This window comes from Hibiscus syriacus, unplaced genomic scaffold (genome assembly GCF_006381635.1).
Source record: "Hibiscus syriacus cultivar Baekdansim isolate YM2019G1 unplaced genomic scaffold, ASM638163v2 tig00110050_pilon, whole genome shotgun sequence".
NCBI classification, from domain to species: domain Eukaryota; kingdom Viridiplantae; phylum Streptophyta; class Magnoliopsida; order Malvales; family Malvaceae; genus Hibiscus; species Hibiscus syriacus.
Window position 1 is genome coordinate 320,679 of NW_024062576.1, and position 20,965 is coordinate 341,643.

The 20,965-nt window shown below is 31.2% G+C and overlaps 1 long non-coding RNA gene across 1 annotated transcript; it reads left to right on the forward strand.

Moving 5' to 3' along the window:
* Positions 1-19: 19 nt before the first annotated feature.
* LOC120214022 lies at positions 20-20,635 on the forward strand. The gene is made up of 5 exons (XR_005524825.1): positions 20-83; positions 587-617; positions 703-826; positions 8,064-8,068; positions 20,625-20,635. It is a non-coding gene; the product is annotated as an uncharacterized LOC120214022 (long non-coding RNA).
* Positions 20,636-20,965: the final 330 nt, after the last annotated feature.

The following is a 20,965-nucleotide window of genomic DNA, read 5'->3' on the forward strand; positions in this document are numbered from 1 at the left end:
CCAAATCTAACTGTTAACTTTCGTTGCTGATTGAAATTGCAGATATTTTGACAGCAGCACATGCAATCTTTCAGTGACAGAATGTAAGTTACATTGACTCCTTTCGTTTCCCTTCCTTTTTTTTCACTAGCATCCATGGTGGTCTCTTCTCTTAATTTTTTCCATCTAGAGTGCAGGAAAAAGGGGTTCGAGCTGAGGAGTGGGTAAATTTTCTGGTTGCCAAGTTTTCCTCAAAATGATATATGTATATGCAATTTAAAGCAATAATTTTACTCCGATGCAGTTCAAAATTTTGCATGGTAAACTTGGCCAAATTTGAGCACAAATATTTATTTACTAATTACTCCCACTGGCAATTCACGGATGCTTTTAATGAAGTTCTTCTGATAAACCGATAAATTGTTTACCTAGCTAGTTAGAGAGGAACCACGCATGCACATTCTGACACATGTCCATTTTCATAGAATAGTGTGTGCCAAAACTGTGACATATGCTACAGAGTTGAACAGTTGCTCATACACTCTAAATTGTATATATGCAGGGTCACACAGATAGACTAGTGGTGACCTTGTTTTCTACTGTCCAGGATGGGTCTATGAAGGCAAGAGAAGTGCTAGGTATTAACTTAAAACTTTTTATGTCTAAGTTTTTCCTAGATTGCAATTGGTAATGTAGTTCTGACTAAGCTCGTTGATTTTGTAGATATGGTGATGAATATCTACATCAAGACTATGACTGAAGATCATGACAAGGAAGTTGTTGCAAATGCGTGTATGAGGCATAGCTGATGTTATCAAGGATTATGGTTATATGGCTCTAGAGCCTTGTAAGTAGTTGACCGCTCTTGTTGGGAATCTTTGATGCTAAAATCTTTCATATGATTATCAATTTCATTTTTGTAAGTAGTTAATGATGTTGAAGTACATTACATTTAATTTGAATGTTTGTAAACTTTGATTTATTTATGTCAACTATTTTTACTTAATTCGAGTCATAATTAAATTTTAAGGTGGTTGTTATTGTATATTGCTATATGATATTAAATTTGGGTAATAAATAGCAGAAAATAACATTTGCAAATCAGGTTCGTTTAGCGGGATTTTAAGATAAAAATTAGTTTTAATTAGTGACGTTTGTATAATAAAACACCATAAATACATAGTCAATACCGGCATTTGTAAAACAAAACAACACTAAAGTTTAATATCTTTTGCGATGTTTATATAGAAAACGCCACTATATATGTAGTCAATAGCTGCGTTTTACATTCACAAACGCCACTATATGTTAGAGCATTAAGCGGCATTGTTTTGGAACAAACGCCACTAAAGATCATAACTTTTAGCGACCTTTGTAAAAAAATACCGCTAAAGAGCATAACCTTTAGCGGCGTTTGGCGTTCACAAACGCCGCAAACTTTTGCTGTGTTTGTTTTTGCGCCATAAGGATTTTTAGTGATGCTTAAAAACGTCATTATATGACTAAAAACTGTCGCTAAAAACCTGTTTTGATATAGTGAATGAAGAAAATAAAATAAAATCTATTTTTGTTAAAACAATGAAATGATTTGGTTAAATTATTTTTTCTAATTATGTCATTTACATAAACAATATAGATTAATTAAATTAATTAAAAATGTTTTTTTAAATAATGCATGGAGCATTTGGCACCTTATATTTGATCATGTGTTATTGTATTTTATCACAATACAAATAATTATTGCTGAATTTATTGTAATGCTATTTTTGTAACCGTTAAATTGTTTTAATACGAATTATATTTTTTTTTAGTAAAATAACGATTTGATATTTTATTTATACTCATGTTTTCGTATTCTAATTATTGGTTAATAAATTTTTTTTGGGTACAAATTAATAAAATTGTTTGATGTTATGCTTTAATCACCGATCTTCAAAAAAATAAAGGATAAAATATATAAATGGTCCTCTAATTATAAAATATTGTCTTATTAAGTCTCTAGACTATTAAAAGTTATAAAATGATTTTCTGGTTATAAAGAGTTGCTATGTTGAGTCCATTGACTATTAAAAGTTACAAAATGGTCATTCGACTATTTATTATGTTCCAAACTCGTCATTTTCCGTTAGAAATTCGACTACAATCTTAGTTGCATGTAAACATGATGATTGAGATGTGATAAAATAAAAATTAGCTGACCCTTTTTCCCATATGTAATAGGGTAAGGGGGAGGTAGGATAGTAGGCTGCCATCAACGCCAGGTTGAGTGCAGCTTCTGTGAGAGACCTCCGAATTATGAATTGCCCTCCGTGGGACTCGATCCCACGACCATAAGGTTAAGAGCCTTGTACTCTACCAACTGAGATGGACAGACAATTCTTGAGATGTGATAAAATCTGATCTCATAATCTCAAACGACTATCATATCTCAGTCAGCATGTTAACGTCCAACTTAAATGACCATTAATTTTTTAACGGAAAAAGATGAGTTTGGAACATAATGAATAGTCGAGTGATCATTTTGTAACTTTTAATAGTCTAGGGACTCAACAAACAACTCCTTTTAGTCGAGAGATCATTTTATAACTTTTAATAGTAAAGTGACTCAATGGAACATTTTTCTATAGTTGGAGATCATTTGTGTATTTTACCCAAAAATAAAAGAGATAACAATGTGATTTGATATGATAATACTTATAGTCCTAAAATTTATAGATTTTATCAATTTAGTTTAAATACAATCAATTTAAGCATAATCTTTTTTTTATTAATCTAAGGTGATTACAAGATAATATGTATTCGAAAGACTTTCATCCATTTAACAATGAGTACTCAAACACCCCAATAGACGTTGTGCTCGAATCTGAAACCTCTAGAGATAACAATCGTCCATTTAAACACCAAGATCCCTTCAACCACCCCTTTAATCATCCTCTTAAATATTTTGTAAGGACCAATAGAGCCAAGATAATTTTTTACCCTTAAAAGTGGACGAGTATTGATTCTAAAACCCATAATGTGTAACCTTCTATCAAATTGCAATTTTTCTTCCAAAATGTATCCGACTTGCCTGGCTACAATATCACAAAGTACTTGATTTCCGATGGTCAAAGAAACTAATACTTGCTTTGAAACCTTTTCCTCCTCTATTATTCAATTTTTACAATTGATAAAGTGTAGTGTACTTCTCACAAGGTAGTCCAAACTTTTCAACCAAAGTACAAGTAATAACATTAGTGCAACTTTCACTATTAATAGTCATAGAATAAGGTTTACCATTTCCATATTCCACATGTCCTTCAATATCACCTGATGAATTGAGAAGAGTGAGTGGGATAATCGTCTGACTAAAACTTTAAATTCATATGTTTTAAACATTTTCTTGTATTTTCTTTTGATAATTTATTTTTATCTTCTTAAAATTTTATAAATTTGTTCTTCCTAAAATATCTTGTGTCAGTACTTGAGTATCACCCTTAAAATCGTTAGTGGAATTATCATAAACATCTTAAGGTAGAATATTTCAATCATGATTGATATCATGTTCACTATTATCTCTAATGACCATGACCTTTATATTAGGGAAATTCCCAACATAATGATTTCTTCTTGTCTCTATTCCTTTTAGAATTTTTTTAAGTAAAAGAAAAAAATAGTTTAATTTATGGTTTTTTTTGTTTATATTCTTTATTTCTTCTTGTTTCTTTCAGACTTGAGTCATAGAGGAGTCGACTAAGATTTATCCCTAAGTTGAATTTCTGTTTCCTTCTCTGTTTCCTCTAATTATTAGTTTTATTTTGTGCTTTTATTACAAACGCTTACTTAGAAAATTTTAATATCTTTTACATTAATGCCAAATTTACAAAAGAGAGAAAATAATACTTTTACTTAAATACAAAGTAATTTTACTTTAGCACAAAGTAAACTTATTTTTGAAAAAGAAGATATTGATGAATCTAAACTAGGATTACCTAAAATAAATAAAGAAAAGTTTTTGATTGGATTGAATTATAAAAATTAATAACATAACAAAAAATTAATAATAATTTTTTTAAAAATGTATCGGACATCTATCTAGTGTTTGCATGCGATGTCTTTACTAAAAGTAGACGTGTTTTAAATTCTGGATATCCTATTGATGTGTTTCAAGATTTGTTAAAATAATAACCGATAAATGATCATTTTATAAGAATACATCTCAAACAAAAAATACATAGATCATATTTGAATTTGATGTACTAAAAAATAGTGTCAATGAAATTTGAAAAGTTATTTCTTCCTTTACCACATTAAATCCTCTTGTCAGATCACTTAATTTACATATATTTATAATTTGATCCATAAATTCTAATATATTTTATATTAAATTCAAGTTGATATTTAACATCAATTTTAATGAGGGATATATTTAACACATGTCTAGGTTAGTAGAATGATTAGATTGATATAATATTTATGATTTAAGGACTTTATTAAATAATTTTAAAATTTAAATATTAATTTAATATTTTAATCATAATTTAAGGATTTATGGTAGAAATAATCCTGGAAAAAATTTGTGGAGAAATGAAATAATCATTGACAAATAATAATTAAAAATAACATTGAAAAATAGTTAGAAAAAAGGAATTTGATGACCACCTATCCAACTTCTAGAACCTTTTTTCTACAAATGTCCTGTATTAAAAAATGAGTAAATTATAAATTTAGTAATTAAACTTTATTCTCTCATATTTCATTTATTGTACTTTAAATCTTTTTAATTTCTTCACTAAATTTAATACATTAGGGTTTTTTTTTGTTCACTAGGTCATTAAATAGTTAACGAAATTAAAATGGGTTGTTATGAAGATACAAAACGACATCATTTTGGTGAAATTTTTAATTTTTAAAACGACATATTTTTAATGTCGTTAACTATTTAACAGCAGAGTGACTAAAATAGGAGAGAGAATAAAGTTCAATGATCAAAATAATCCAATGCATTAAGTTATGTGAAGAAATTAAAAACTTTTAAAACTCAATAAAAAATAGGAGAGAGAGTAAAATTTAATGATGAAATTTATAATTTACCTTAAAAAATTCATAATTTTGTTATTCGGAAGCTTTAACCTCTAAAATCTTATGTAATTTTAAGTAGATATGATCTTATAATTATATTAAATTATTTAAAAAAATCTACTTAGTTTGATAAATATTTTACATATATTTAACTTTAAATCAATTTAATTTAATATTTCAAGAAAAAAAAGGGAAATCATTAAAAAATATTTAATTTTAGGATAAACTATTTATTTTATCAGATGCTTATTACTTGGTTAATGTTTTTGGCACTCAATAATTATTTTTTCAAAATTATACTTAATGTTACGTTTTGATTTTGTTTTGATAATTTGATGTTAAAATAATTAACAATAATGCTAATGTGATATTTTTAAGAGAAAATAACCTCAGTGACCAAAAATGCCTTATAATATACGATTTTAACCAACTTTTTTTGGATTTGCCAAAATGACCAACTAAATCGCAATGCGATCGATAATTCGCAACGCGATCTCCGGTATCGCAAATCAGTTTCCAGATTCGCAACGCGATTCTGACTATCGCATTGCGATTTCCCAAATTCGCGTTGCGATTTTCCTAATTCGCAATGCGAATACGAAAATCGAAATGCGATTACGTAAATCGAAATGCGATTACGTAAATCGAAATGCGATTACGTAAATCGCAATGCGAATACGTAAATCGCAATGCGATTAAGTAAATCGCAATGCGAATACGTAAATCGCAATGCGATTACGTAAATCGCAATGCGAATACGTAAATCGCAATGCGATTACGTAAATCGCAATGCGAATACGTAAATCGCAATGCGAATCTGTAAATCGCAACGAGATTCTGACTATCCCAATACTGAATTTCAAATTCGCAACTCGATTTTTGAATTCGCAACAGGTTTTAATTTCGCAACACAAATGTTTTGGGTATATAACTACGCAGCAGCAGCAACTCATAACCTAAATCCCTAAATCGCAACTCATTCCATCTCCATCTATCACTCTCTCCGGCGACATTCGTTCCTATATCCAACGACATCCTTCCCCATCCGGCAACAGGTTTTAGTTTCGCAGGTCGTTTGTTTAGTAAATTAATTTACAATAATGAAATCATCTAATGTTGATCATGTTTGGATAGATTTGTGTTTTGGAGGGTCATGGGAGAATGTTCATGGTGTTTTAGTGTTTCAAGTGATGATGTTACTTTGTATGTTATTGAACCTAGAAGTAGTGAAGTTGGGTCAGTAGCGGGTAGTAATCAACTAAGTTTTTCAACCTCAGTTTATGGTGCTCAAAATTTAATGGTTCCACCACAATTTCATCACCAAGCAAATATTATTTCACCACGTTTCCAATACCAAACACAATCTCAAAACCCACAACCTTTCCCTAATCCAAATCCCAATCAACTTTCAACACCAAATTCCGGTTTTCGTATTGACCAGTTAGACGATGATGAGCCAACAGAAAAAATTGTGAGTACTAGTCAGTATTCGAAATTTGATCTTAGTCAATACCCGGACTTTGATCTTGGTCAATACTCGGATTTTGATGATTTTTCAGAAGAAGAAACAGACCCTGCGTGTAATAATTTTGATATTGGTCAATACCCGAATTTTGATGATGAAACAGCCGTTGCCGAGGAAGATGTTGTTGATGATAATGAGGAGGAAGTTAAGACTGTAAATGAACATGTTGAACATCCATTCTGTAATTCATATAACACTGAAGAAGAAGAAGAAGAAGAAGAAATCCCCAAAGAAAAGTCCCCGAAGAAAATGCCACGGGAGTATAACTGGAATATGCCAGAATTACTTCAGATACCGGAAGAAGAGTTGGTAAAGATAGCAGTTGATTGTTACACAAAAATTATTCGTATCAATAAAGATGATTGTTTTGATACAAATGAAGACTTGAAGATAGCTTTGTATACGAAATGTGTGGAAGATGGCTATCAACTAAAAGTTAACAAATCAAGCAAAGATCGTTTCGAAACAAGGTGATGATTGACAAAAACTGTATGTGGCGTATGATTGCAAAGAGGATAAAGATTGCGAAATATTTCAAGTTAGGACTTTTATTGATAAACATACATGTTCAAGAACCCAAGTTTTTCCTCACCATAGACAGGAAAACAAAAAGGTGTTGGGTGGTTTTCTGGCTGAGTTAATGTTTTTGAATGGTAGGGTATATCGGGGACATGAAATTATGACTGACATGAATGCTCGGTTCAAGATTAGTATCTCATATTCTCAAGCTTGGAGAGCCAAATGTTATGCCTTGGAATTGTTGAGGGGTCGCCAGAAGCATCGTTTGCCCAACTGCCGGCTTATTGTCACAATTTAAAGCTGAAAAATCCTGGGTCGGTAACTCATATCAAAACAGATAGAGATGGACGCTTTGAGTTGCTGTTTATCGCCATTGGTGCTGCGGTTAGTAAATCAATATAATTTCGTTGACTCATTTTTGTTAGTTACATGCATTTCACATTTAAATGATTATATTTCTTGTGTATATGATTTTGTAGATTCGTTCGTTTATTAATTGCATGCGCCCAGTTATTATAGTTGACGGAGCACATTTAAAAGGTCGATACCTTAGAGTAAACTTATTAGCAGTAGCCATGGATGGTAACAATGGGATACTGCCAATAGCTTACAAGGTTGGCAAATCTAAAACCTCTGATTCATGGACATGGTTTATGGGGCATCTTAGGGATTGCATAGGTCCTATTAGCAATCTGACAATCATATCCGATAGGGCAAACTCAATTGAAAACGCTTTTAGAAGGTGTTTCCCAGATGCTTTTCATGGACTTTGTGGTGTTCATTTGTATAGAAATCTAAAATCAAGGTCTGCTGGTATAAAAAATCATAAATGGACATACTGGAAGGCTGTAAAAGCTTATCGGGAAGTGGATTTTAATAAGCATGTAAACTGTTTAAGACGTGTTTTACCTTAGTGTGCTCAAACACTAGAAGATGTCGGATTTGAAAGATGGTCAAGAGTACATCAACTTGGAGCAAGATATGGTTTCATGACGTCTAATAGTGTAGAATCAATCAACGCTCTAAGTCGTCATTCCCGGAAATTACCCATTATTATGTTAATGGAGTTTTTTCGAGCCTCTATTCAACAGTAGTACTACAAGAAAAGAAACCATGCAGGTATTATTTCTTTAAATTCGTAACTTATCATATATTTTACTAAGTATTATTTATTTAAATTTACAGGAACATTGGAACATCGTGTTACACCATGGACAGAAAAAAAGATAACGAAACGTGTTGTGAAGTCAACGTCATGGAGAGTTGAACCATGTTCAAACACTTTGTTTGAAGTACTAGATAATAACTTAAATGGGCTTGTCGATCTAAATGCAAAGACGTGTAGTTGTATGAAATGACAAACATCTGGTTATCCGTGTGACCATGTTATAAAAGTTTCTCTTCATCTAAACCAAGATGATTCAAGCGCATACGCTATGGATTGCTACACTACAGAAGTATATCGACAGACTTATGGCGAGATTGTCTACCCTATTCCACATCCTTCTGAGTGGGACATACCAGATGACTTACAAACAGTTTTGCCACCAGCCATGGACAGAAGGCTACCTGGCCGACCAAAAAGTCACGATCGTATACCGTCTAAGGGTGAAGAGAAGAAGAGATCGACATGTAGTCGGTGCAAGGAAAGTGGTCATACAAGGTTGACATGTGGATCACCAGTGCCATCACAATCATCTTTTCCTTTACCAAAATATGGATCCTCATCAAAATCCCAATCACAACCGGCTTCACCTTTTGGGACTGTTAACTTAGGTGATTTTTAAATGCAAACGTTGTATTATGTGTATATTATGTGTGAACTTTTAACATTTTCAGTTAGGCATGTATTAGTAACTTGAGTTTGAACATTGCTATGATATGTTTAGTTGTTATCACTTATTAGACATTCATTTGACTATCGCAACGCGAATATGACTATCGTAACACGGAAATGACTATCGCAATGTGGAATTGACTATCGCAACGCAGAAATGACTATTGCAACGAGAGAATCGCAATGCGAAATGAAAATCGCAATGCGAAATGAAAATCGCAACGAGTGAATCGCAATGCGAAAATGAAAATCGCAACGCGAAACTAATGCAGATAGTCTGTTTTGCATTCAACATAATGCAGATTGAAATCAACAAATCAACTATTACATTTCAATCAATTAAACAAGCACAAATATTATGTACACATCAATTAAACAAATCAACATTTACAAATCATCTTTTACAAATCAATTAAACAATCAAAAAATAATAATGAAATCAACTTTTGCACTCATACATCCATTTCACGCAGCTCACTTCAGGATTAACCTGCAGAAACCAAACATTGAATCAACAACACTTTCTACACATCTAAAACCTACAAACAACAAATTATTGAATTCTAGCTACTTAACCAAACATTTTCAAACCAAAAAGAGTAAATATGTTTAACAACACTTGCATTTGACTTACAAATTGTTTATGGACACTTTCATAACGCGGATGCAGGTAGGCAGCGTCTCGCATATATCGCTCTAGCCATAAAATGCCGAAACCACAAGCCTACTGTACCTCTATCTCTATCGGTGAGAGGTAGAAAATGTGTACTTCCTATCGTCAAATGCTCCAAGCACATGCATACGAGAGGACCACAATCCCCTCTGGCTTCCTTCATTTGTTGTGGTGCGATCTTGTCTCTGATAACTATAACATTGAACTTCTTTGGCTTCTTGTTTCCAGACTTAGTCCAATAATTAATTGCATCCAAGAATTTAGCCAAATGGGAGCTCCATCCCTTAATCATATCTCTCAAATCAAACAATGATATGTAATTTATCATGCTGTCATATACAATTGTCTTTAGGGATGGGAGCTGAAGCTCGACGAGAAGCCAATGAGTACGGTCCAAAACAGGGATAAACACCTGCATCGAAATGTAATAATTCAAATTGCGCACTTATTTATGAACACCTTTAAAATATTTAAACAAATATACTAACCTTATCGACCTCCCACCATGCAGGATAAAGTTTAGCTTGTCCATTAGCCAACACATATGATTCATGTCGTTGATTCTTCAAGTGAACTACGTGAAAAGACGTCGGCATAATTATATATCGCATTTTTTAATATTTTCCTTCAATTTCCTTACTATTAGAAGACGTGTCACCCATGCATCAATATGCTGTTTTACAAAAAAAGACATATATTAGTGAATTACATAAATTTTAAAAAAAAATTAATCAAACTGAAATATAAGAAATAAAAGACTTACCCCCCATCGAAATAGCCGTTGTCTTCAACCCCTAATAATACACCCCACCAAGACCGTTCAATCAACAAATGATATCATCGTTTGAGTTTGTATATGTCAGCGTAACACCCTTGGCTCCGCTCATGTAGATAAAAATCAACTGCGGTCTTAGCCCAAAGGGTATTATCCATAATTGTTTCCGGTAGTTGTTTCCTCTCCACTTCATCTGCCGGAATGGTACTGGCCGGTAACTTATACAAAAGCCAACTGTCATCCATCATGTCCGGCACGTGAGGGGGCTTCTCAATAATTCGATATATTACGTCGTGTGAATCGGGCTCTAGAATGTTGGGAGGGACCTCTTCAATGATGACAGTGGCCTCTTGAACGGTGGGAGGGGACTCTTGAGGGATGATAGGGGCCTCTTGAACGATGACAGGTGAGTCGGGCTTTTTTTTACGGATTCTTCGCACTATTGGGGTGAACGAAGACGTAATGGCACGTGCACGCCGTCTGATGCGTGAACTCCGTCTTGCAAGAAAAACCCGACGTAGAGCATCCACCTTAGCGGGCCGCTAAAAATAAATTAATACATAAATCAGTAAATAAACAGACATGATATTAAACAGTGAGAACAAAGACAAATATATTTCAAACTTGCACGGTATTCACCCAAGTCATTATTATATCATTGTTCACAAAATGCATCAGATAACATTCCAGAAGTAAGCACTTATATAAACATTTAAAAGGATAACATATAGGTTTAGTGCAGATTCAATGACAACATAAAGAGTAGTAGTTTATTCTTGAAACTTAAATTTTCAACACTGTGAAGTTAGTATTTGTCTTTTGGTTGAAGTAATGCAATTCATTCAAGTTTCAATTTGCAGAAGAAGAATAGAATCTGAAACTTAAAATCGCAACGCGAAAATGACTATCGCAATACGAAAATGACTATCGCAATGCAAATTTGACTATCGCAACGAGAGAATCGCAATACGAAATGAAAATCGCAACAACAAAATCGCAATGCAAAAATGACTATCGCAATACGAATTTGACTATCGCAACGAGAGAATCGCAATGCGATTTTCATTTCGCATTGCGATTCTTTCGTTGCGATAGTCAAATTCACATTGCGATAGTCATTTTCGCATTGCGATAGTCATTTTCGCATTGCGATTCTCTCGTTGCGATAGTCATTTTCGCATTGCGATAGTAAACTATTCTTCTTCTGCAAATTGAAACTTGAATGGATTGCATTACTTCAACCAAAAGATAACCAAAAACAAATACTAACTTGACAGGGTTAAAGAATAAACAGTTAAACAGTATTGGCAGCAACCGAATGAATTTACTAAGCAATCTAAGTGAAATTACGAGTAAATTTATCATCAAGTTAAATATGAAAAATATTAAACTTACCTCGTTGCGTAGAGTATGAACCTCGTTCTGCAACGATGCTATAATCTCACGTAGAGCTGCTACCTCACCACATAAAGTAGACACCTCAACACGCCATGCACCATTGTCATCGCGTAAAGTACCGACCTCCTTACGCAAGGCATTGACCTCATTACGTAACTCCCCTAACTCATCCCGTGGAGGTGGAGAACAGGGAGATAAACGTCATGGCATCTTTGCCGGTCGCCTATCATGAGGTGATGGTGGAGAAGAGGCTCGATGATGTGACAGAATAGGTGATAACTCTTGTTGTGGATGTGTATATTCGGGTCGATCAGGTGATGGCTCTGGGTGAGGTGACGGCTCTCGAAGTGGTGGCTGCTCATCATCCGTGCCATAAAAAAAAAGCTTACTAGCTTGCCACCAATCAGTGGCAAGCTCAGCTTCCGTTGGTGTCAGCCTCTGTAATGGAGTGTTGGCCTCCTAACAATATAAAAGCTCAAACAAAGTTAAATGTGTACTAGTAATAACTTGTTTATAAACATATGATAGTATTTGTGTTAACTTACATTATTTATTGTAGTATACGGTAGTAAATCTTCCCATTGCTGCAAGGACCGTTTTCTCTTCCAGGAAATAGCCCTAGGAATATCATTAGAAGTTTTTAATGCATATGTCTGCATGGCGGGAAAGGCCTCAAATATCCAAATCTACAAACAATATAATAACAAACATTAGTAATTGTTAAAGAATTAATTATAATTTGGAACATTATATAAAAATTATTACCTTAAAGTCCCAAATAAAGCCTGACAAAGTGTATTTGGAACCATCGCCACGCAAACTTTTCCGATCATTAAAGGCAGACGACAACTTATTCCATATAGCTCTCCATAGATACGAACCCCACGGAAACAGGTTCCATGCATTTAGGTCCTCTACCAATTTAATTAGATCATTAGGAATAGGTTGTCGGGCCTCTCTGCCTAAAAAGACGGCTTGCAAAAGTATTAGAAGGCATACTCGGACAACATCGACGTCATCCATCCGAGTAAAACCATCTTTCTTATTCAATAATCTTGTCAAGTCTTCCACGTGTAAATTCGACTTCTCCGTTGACTGCTCAGGAAAAACCCGGGAAAACCATGATAGGCGGGTAATATGTCTAGTGTACCGATCTACATCATCGTGTCCGAAGCGTAGACCGGTGATTAAGCAAAACTCCTCCCGCCCAAAACACGTATACGCCGGTAGAAAATTAAACCATATCTCTTCATCACGACGTTGCATAGTCTCTGGTAGATCGCTAGTCATGGTTTGAAGAAACAGATGGGTCAACATAGCATCTCCACCCGGATGTTGTACTTTCAGCCATGGCCCGAAGCAAGTATCCTCAAATATTTTTCTTTGTGCAGGTGAAAGCTTCGACGCAATTGTTTTGGCCAGGCTTACTTTATTTCTTAAGGTCAATTGAGCCGAATAAAAGTTCTGAAAAAACAATAAACATACCAATTTAGATATACCAAAAACTACACTGTGAAGATATGAACAATAAAGAGTAGTAGTTTATTCTTCAAACTTAAATTTGCAACACTGTGAATTTAGTATTTGTTTTTTGGTTGAAGTAATGCAATTCATTCAAGTTTCAATTTGCAGAAGAAGAATAGTTTCTGAAACTTTAAATCGCAACACGAAAATGAAAAGCGCAACACGAAAATGACTATCGCAACGCGAATTTGACTATCGCAACGCGAAATAAAAATCGCATTGCGATTCTCTCGTTGCGATAGTCAAATTCGCATTGCGATAGTCATTTTCGCGTTGCGATTCACTCGTTGCGATAGTCATTCTCGGTTTCAAATACTAAAATTGAAAGAAACTTGAATAGATTGCATTACTTCAACCAAAAGACAAAACAAAGATAAATACTAACTTCACAGGGTTAAAGACTAAACAGTTTAGCAGTATTGGCAGCAATCGAATGAATATAATAAGCAATCTAAGTGAAATGGTTAATCTATTATTGAAAACACCAGTAAACTTATCATCAATTTCAATATGAAAAACCTAATAATAATGCAAAAATTTCAAAATAAAAATAATTAAAAAAACTAACCCTCGGTGGTTGATTTGGTTGATTTTCCATTTCTGACCATGAATGATTTCGCCGGAGATGGAGACTGTTATCGTCGTGGGGACTGATTTCGTTGGAGATGGGGACGGATGTTGCCTTAGAGAGTGAGAGATGGAGATTAGACTGAGTTGTGATTTAGGGTTTTAGGTTATGAGTTACGATTACGGGATATACTGTGGACGGTTCAGTGTTCCGATATATTAATATATTCGTGTTTGGAATTTGAAAAAAAAAATACGCGTTAATACGAATGGCGCTATGTAAATCGCATTGCGATAGTCAGATTCGCATTGTAATTTACGTATTCGCATTGCGATTTACGTAATCGCGTTGCGATTTACGTATTCGCGTTGCGATTTACGTATTCGCATTGCGAATTAGGAAAATCGCAACGCGAATTTGGGAAATCGCAATGCGATAGTCAGAATCGCGTTGCGAATCTGGAAACTGATTTGCGATACCAGAGATCGCGTTGCGAATTATCGATCGCATTGCGATTTAGTTGGTCATTTTGGCAAATCCAAAAAAAGTTGGTTAAAATCGTATATTATAAGGCATTTTTAGTCACTGAGGTTATTTTCTCTATTTTTAATTAGTTTTAAATATTAATATGATATTATCTTATGATGATACATCATCATGATCATTAATTTTTTAACATGTGATGAACAAAACAAAATTAAAATATAACATTAAGTATAATTTAAAAAAATTAGTTGGATGACCAAAATCAAAACTAAATAACATGTGTGTGACCAAATAGATAATTTATCTATATTTTAATTAGAAAGGATTGGGTTGAATTTAAATGATTGTTATCCGAGGATCGTTTTTTAATAGTCTGAGATGATTATAAGTTATTTTAATTATTTACAACGTCTAAATACTTTACAGATGTAGTTACTCGAATTCATGACTTGAAAAAAAATATTCTTTTTAGACAGTGAAGTGAGTGGATGAATTTAGAAAGGGATATTATGTGCACGTAAACAGGTTGAATAACATTTTGGTTTGGTTGGAAAGAGAAGAGTGGGGCATTATCTTTGCCATTTATGCTAGAAAAAAAAGAGGGTGGTAAGGTCCCCCATTCGGACTCCATTTTGGGTGAAAAAGAAGAGGGGGCATTATCTTGGGTTAGATAGAAGAACCATCCGAACTCCTAAAATAATTGAACCATCTATGCCATTGAAGTTGTTAGGGAATCCAACTCAATAAAAGCTACTAAAATAATTGATATCATTTCAGTACGTTGCTTTAAAGTATTTATAAATGATGTATGGTTGTAATGTACTATTCATGTTTGGTCAAACGTCAAGCTTCGACCTCCATGCATTAATTTTTTTTTCATGGAAGCATCTGTGTACGAAAATAGCCTAACTTTTAATCAATTGGGCATACCGTTTTTATAATTAATTTGGATGGAAATTTTCAAACTTCTTTCAATGCTCAAATTTCTTGGAGATTATAATCCACGAATCTATGTTTTCATTTAACAAATTGAATTACTTTTGAAATAATCTTTAAGTTTCTATTCAACCAAATAATGAATTATTAATAGTTTTATAATGGACATTTAACCGGTAAGACATTGACCTTGATAAGGTTTGAATTCTAAGTCAACGTATCATGCTTTAAAGTTGAGTTTAAATGTAGATTAAATGTGATTAGTATTGACGTTGTTACAATTTTATTTCAACAATAACGACTCGATTTTATTATTAAAAATAATGAAGAAATTAAAACTATAATGCATTCAAAGAGAAAATTAGGACAACAGTTACCCAAAACTCGTACATAACACAGAAATGTGAAGAAAAAAATGAAACATTTCATTGAGAATGACATCCAACATCAAGAAAATCCAGTAACCTTCAAAAAAATTCCTTATCTCTATCAAATGGGTCGCTTTACGTAGTGATAAACGAGTGGTGAGTGTTAGAACCAAATCATAATAAATATGAAATAAAAACCATGATTTATTCATGTCAAATCATCAAGAATAAAAATCTTAAATGCGGAAGCGTACTTGAATTAATTGATAGGTTGAAATATTTGAATCTTTTTTTGATTGTGATCTTCCAAGAAGTAGAATTCCCTTGAGTATAAACTCTCTGTCGTAGATAAGAATAAATACGAGATTGTCTATTTCTTGAGAACCATAACTCCTTTTTCCCCTCTTGCACACAATGAAAAATGAGTTAATTTAGAGTTCATTTCTCCCATTAAGGTTATTAAACTCTATAGTGAAATCACAAGAATGAGTAATTCTTTAGAAAATTTTAATCTTAAGTGTCTTAAGTCTTGAAGCAATAGGAAACATATCCATAATGTACTCCCTCACAATTCCTTGACCCTTATACTTTATTGACATGAAAAAATTAAAAAAACGATGTCATTTAAACCTTATTATTTTTGGGAAAACATTTTTCAATTTCATCAAGGAAACCATTAGCCTTAGTAACCTTTTTAGATTATGTGCTCCTAAAGGCTTCTAAATAGTGTGCTTCATGACCATTAAACTTATGAAATTTTTAAAAATTTCTCCTCTCAAAATCTCTTATACCAATTAAGGATGTCATCCCCCATGAGAGGTGAAAATTGTTCTTTTCTTAGTGCAAAGTTTATGTTCATACAACCAAAAACTTTATATAAGTGCATTTTATCATTCCTTGAGATTCATTTTCTTAAGCATGAGCAGGAAATGTATAATATCAAATATTTTTATGGAAATAAATAAATAATTAGTTGAATACTAAACAAAACATAAATAAAATTGAAGCTCACATCTTAAGTAAACAAATAAATTTAAAATTATGGCTAATTCCCATCTTAAGATACCAAACACTATATCAATATTAAGTCTTTGGACAATCATATTAACGGTAAACGATACTCTTGTTGTAGTAATCAACATTGACAATAAACTATGTCGAACAATAGACGAATGTAATGCTCCCATAAAGTACCTTATAATTGTCACATATTATTACCACAATTATCTCTTGAAATTCGGCCAAATATTAACTTTCCTTTGGTTCTATTAATAAACGCATAAATTACAAGAAACACATAATCATTTTGATATTCTAAATAAATTAGTTTACACAAAAGAGGTCACTTTGGCAGTATTATGTTTCAACTAATCTATCAAAATATAAGACATAGTCATAATATGAATTAATTTGTTTTAATATATATATATATTCTATTAACCAACAATCAAAACTAAAAAACCGAATTGAATATATATGTAATACCCTAAAAATTTGACTAGTGAATAAAATGTAACTTTTGAAAGGTTGGTGGCTAAAGTAAAAAATTGGGAAAAATTTAAAGACCAAAGTGGTAATTTTCTTCGAAAGAAATTTTATTCCACAAATAATTAGTTTATCCTTAAGAATGATTTCTCTATGAAATTCATATTTTGATCCAAAATTTGTATGCAAAGTTATGAAGCAATAAAGTTTGATAAAGTATTTGGATAATTAAATCGATTCAAAAGTTTACAAAAATTGAAGGATGATGGAAAAAGGTTATAAATATTATTTCTATATTTTAGAATGAAGATATTTGACATGGATCCTTGGAATTTAGATGGATTTTCCATGATAAGTTGAAATTATAAATTTTAGTGACTAAATTTTAGTTTTCAAAAATTACAAAAGGAAAAGGTGGAAAGTGAATTATATTTGTTTATATTTGACTTTTTGATTATTAAAATGAAAGATATTATTGTGGCAAATGGTAATTATCATGATTTTTAAAGGATAAAGTTGTAATTATGTATTTAAGAAAAAAGTTATAAATATTATTTCTATATTTTAGAATGATGAAATTTGACATGGATCCTTGTAATTTAGATGGATTTTCCATGATAAGTTGAAATTATAAATTTTAGTGACTAAATTGTAATTTTCAAAAATTACAAAAGGCAAAGGCGGAAAGTGAATTATATTTATTCATGTTTGACCTTTTAATTATTAAAATGGAATATATTATTCAGGCAAATGGTAATTATCATGATTTTTAAAGGACAAAGTTGTAATTATGTATTAAATTAATATTAATTAATATGTTAACAAGTGTACATAGATATTTTTGTAGAAAAATCAATAAAACTCCTTTTTCTCCCTATAAATTTCGTGCACTATAAATAAAATAAGAAACAATGTATGTTTTCTTTCTTTTTCTTCATTTTAGTCTTTTTTTTCATTTGATTTTTGGATTAAGTTATGAAATAGAAAAATAATCTATATTAAGTTCTCTATCAATTGATAAGAATATTATATGGTTTCCATGCTTGAATCAATGGTTTGATTGTTAGAGTGAATGATGAATAAGTAGGATTTTAATGCTTTAAGGATGGATTTTTATGTTGTTATTATTGTAGAGATGTTTTCAAGCTTGGATGATGATTAAAATCAATTGAAAATGCATAGAGAAGGATTTGGCCATAACCTAGGGTTTATGGAAAGATTGATTTTGGATTGAATTGATATGGAATTAATTTGAATTGCCTGAAAATGATGTTGATAAGTTGAAATTATACTTGAATCAAGTTGAAAATTAATGAATCCACAACCTAAAATATTCGATCATGATGAAAGAAATTAGGGAAAATTATAAAAAATTCCTATGGGTTAGAAATGATATTAAAATAATTCTACATGTTTTGGAATGTGATATGGACCAATTTATAAAATTGTGAAAGTATAGGGACGTAATTGTATGAAAAGAGAAACATGGAGATTATTGTGAAATTGTTTAATAAGTGTTGCATTATGTTTAATTAAAATGTTAAAATGATAAATTTGACATTAGGATGTTGATTGGGTTAAAATTGGAAATTTATAAAATTTATAGGACTAAATCACATACTTTGTGAAATATGAAGATTAAATGTAATCGTTTAATAGTTGAAGTAATATGATGGAATTTAGATGTTAGAATGTTGAATTCAATCTTAAAATGTGAAATTGGACTAATTTGAAAATTTGATAAAGTTTGTGGACTAATTTGTATATTATGGAAAAGTAGAGACTTAAGTGAAAATTTTGTAATTATTGAGGTATTAGGTTCTAATTAAATGTTGGAAATTTTGATTATGTTAAGTGAATCTTGAACTGAAGTTAAATTGTAATTTTTTTTTGAAAGATTGATGATTAAATTATAAGTTGTGGATTTGAAACAAAAATTTGGTATTAGTTAATGAGTGAAAATTTAACATATTGTTGGAATGTTTGAATTTGTTTTATGATGCTAGAAAAATTGAGATGAAATTTTAAAAAGAATTTATCCTATGATTAAAATTATGGTATAATGGATTTAGAATTGAATTTTGAAAGTTGTAATAGTATAAGAGTTAAATCACAAAATAGAAAAAGATTGAAGACTTAAATGAAAATTGTATAATTGTTAAAAAATATTTTAAATAATATATTGGAATCAAATATTAAAATATTGATTTAATATTGAAATGTTGATTTTGGACTAGTTTGTAAGTTTGTTAAAGTTTGGGAACCAAAACATAAAATGCTTAAATGGCAAGTTTAAAGGTTACATAATAAATATGAATAATTAAAGTACTTGAGCAGTAAATAATAGAATGGTGACTCTGATATTAAAGTATTATTTGAGATTCATTTGGAAATATGTATAAGCCAAATGATCAAATTGAAAAGGTGGAGAAATTATCGGATCAAAATAAAAATTTAGTGTAAGATTATACGAGAGGTTTAAGTGAATAGTAATAATAAATGTTTATTAGAGGGATTTGAAACGTAAATTAAATTATGGTTAAGTTGTAAATGACATTTTTACATTACTTGAGAAATTGAAGAATTAATATGTAAATGTTGGAAAATTTGTATGTTGAAAATTATAATTAAAAGATGAGAGATTGAATTTAGATCAATATGGAAAGTTGTATAAGATAGAGGTACAATTCGTAAGTTTTAGAAAAGTTGGTGGTAAAATGATAATTATATATAACTTAATGCATTAGATTGAAAATAATGTGGAAGTAATTGATATGGATTCAAACTGAATGTTAAGCAATAGCATATGTAAATTGGAAATTAAAATATAACACCATAATTTTACGCGGTTAAATAGTCTGATAATAAATGTTAAATTAGAAGATTTTAAAAGAAAAAATATTCCTCTTTCGAACAATATATGTTAAACAGAAACATATGACATCCTTAACTTGTATTCGAAAATAAATGTGGATTAAGGGTGTTACAATATGCATATATTACATTAACAATATAATTAAAACATTGTCTCAAGATATCAAATACTCCATTAATATTTCATCTTTAGACAAAATATTCACTTTAAGTGATATATGATGCGGTAACCAAACACTAATAATAAGAACATGTCAAGCAAAAATTTTCCTTTGGGCCTATTTGTTACTCACACATCAAACCGAATCATTATAACATGCTTATTACCAAAGTTGTACATGTGATTATGTCAAGTATTAATCTTCCTCTGGATCGATCAATACTAACATATCCTAAGTTACATGTACAAAACATGTATAAAATATTTTTCATAATTGATGTCACTTTAATGACTTATTGCTTAATTAAGTTGTCTCAAAGCAAATGTTAGTATTCAAATTTAATATTTCTATAACAATCAAAGTTCAAAACTGAATTTTTTTATTGCACTACAATATTCGAAATAACCCAAAATAAGATTGCCTAAATGGTGCTATCAAAAATAAAAAAACTCAAGTCTTTGATTGTTTCTGAAGAATTCCTTAAACAAGCAATCAATTCATAACTTCTTAAATTATCAAAGACAAACTGAATGTAAAACAATCAATATTTAACCAAGAGTCAAAGTCGAAGTAAATTGAAACTTTAATTAAACTGAATCGAATATATCAATACCAAATATATATTATTATGCGTAACAGTTAAAAACCAAAACTAAATTTTCTAATCACGTCATGATTTTCTAAGTAACTCATAATATGATTGTCTAAATGATGTTATTAGAAACTATAAAAAAATTAAATCTTCGACTATTCCTCAAAAATGAATTCATTGAATTAAACTCAAACAGGATATTGA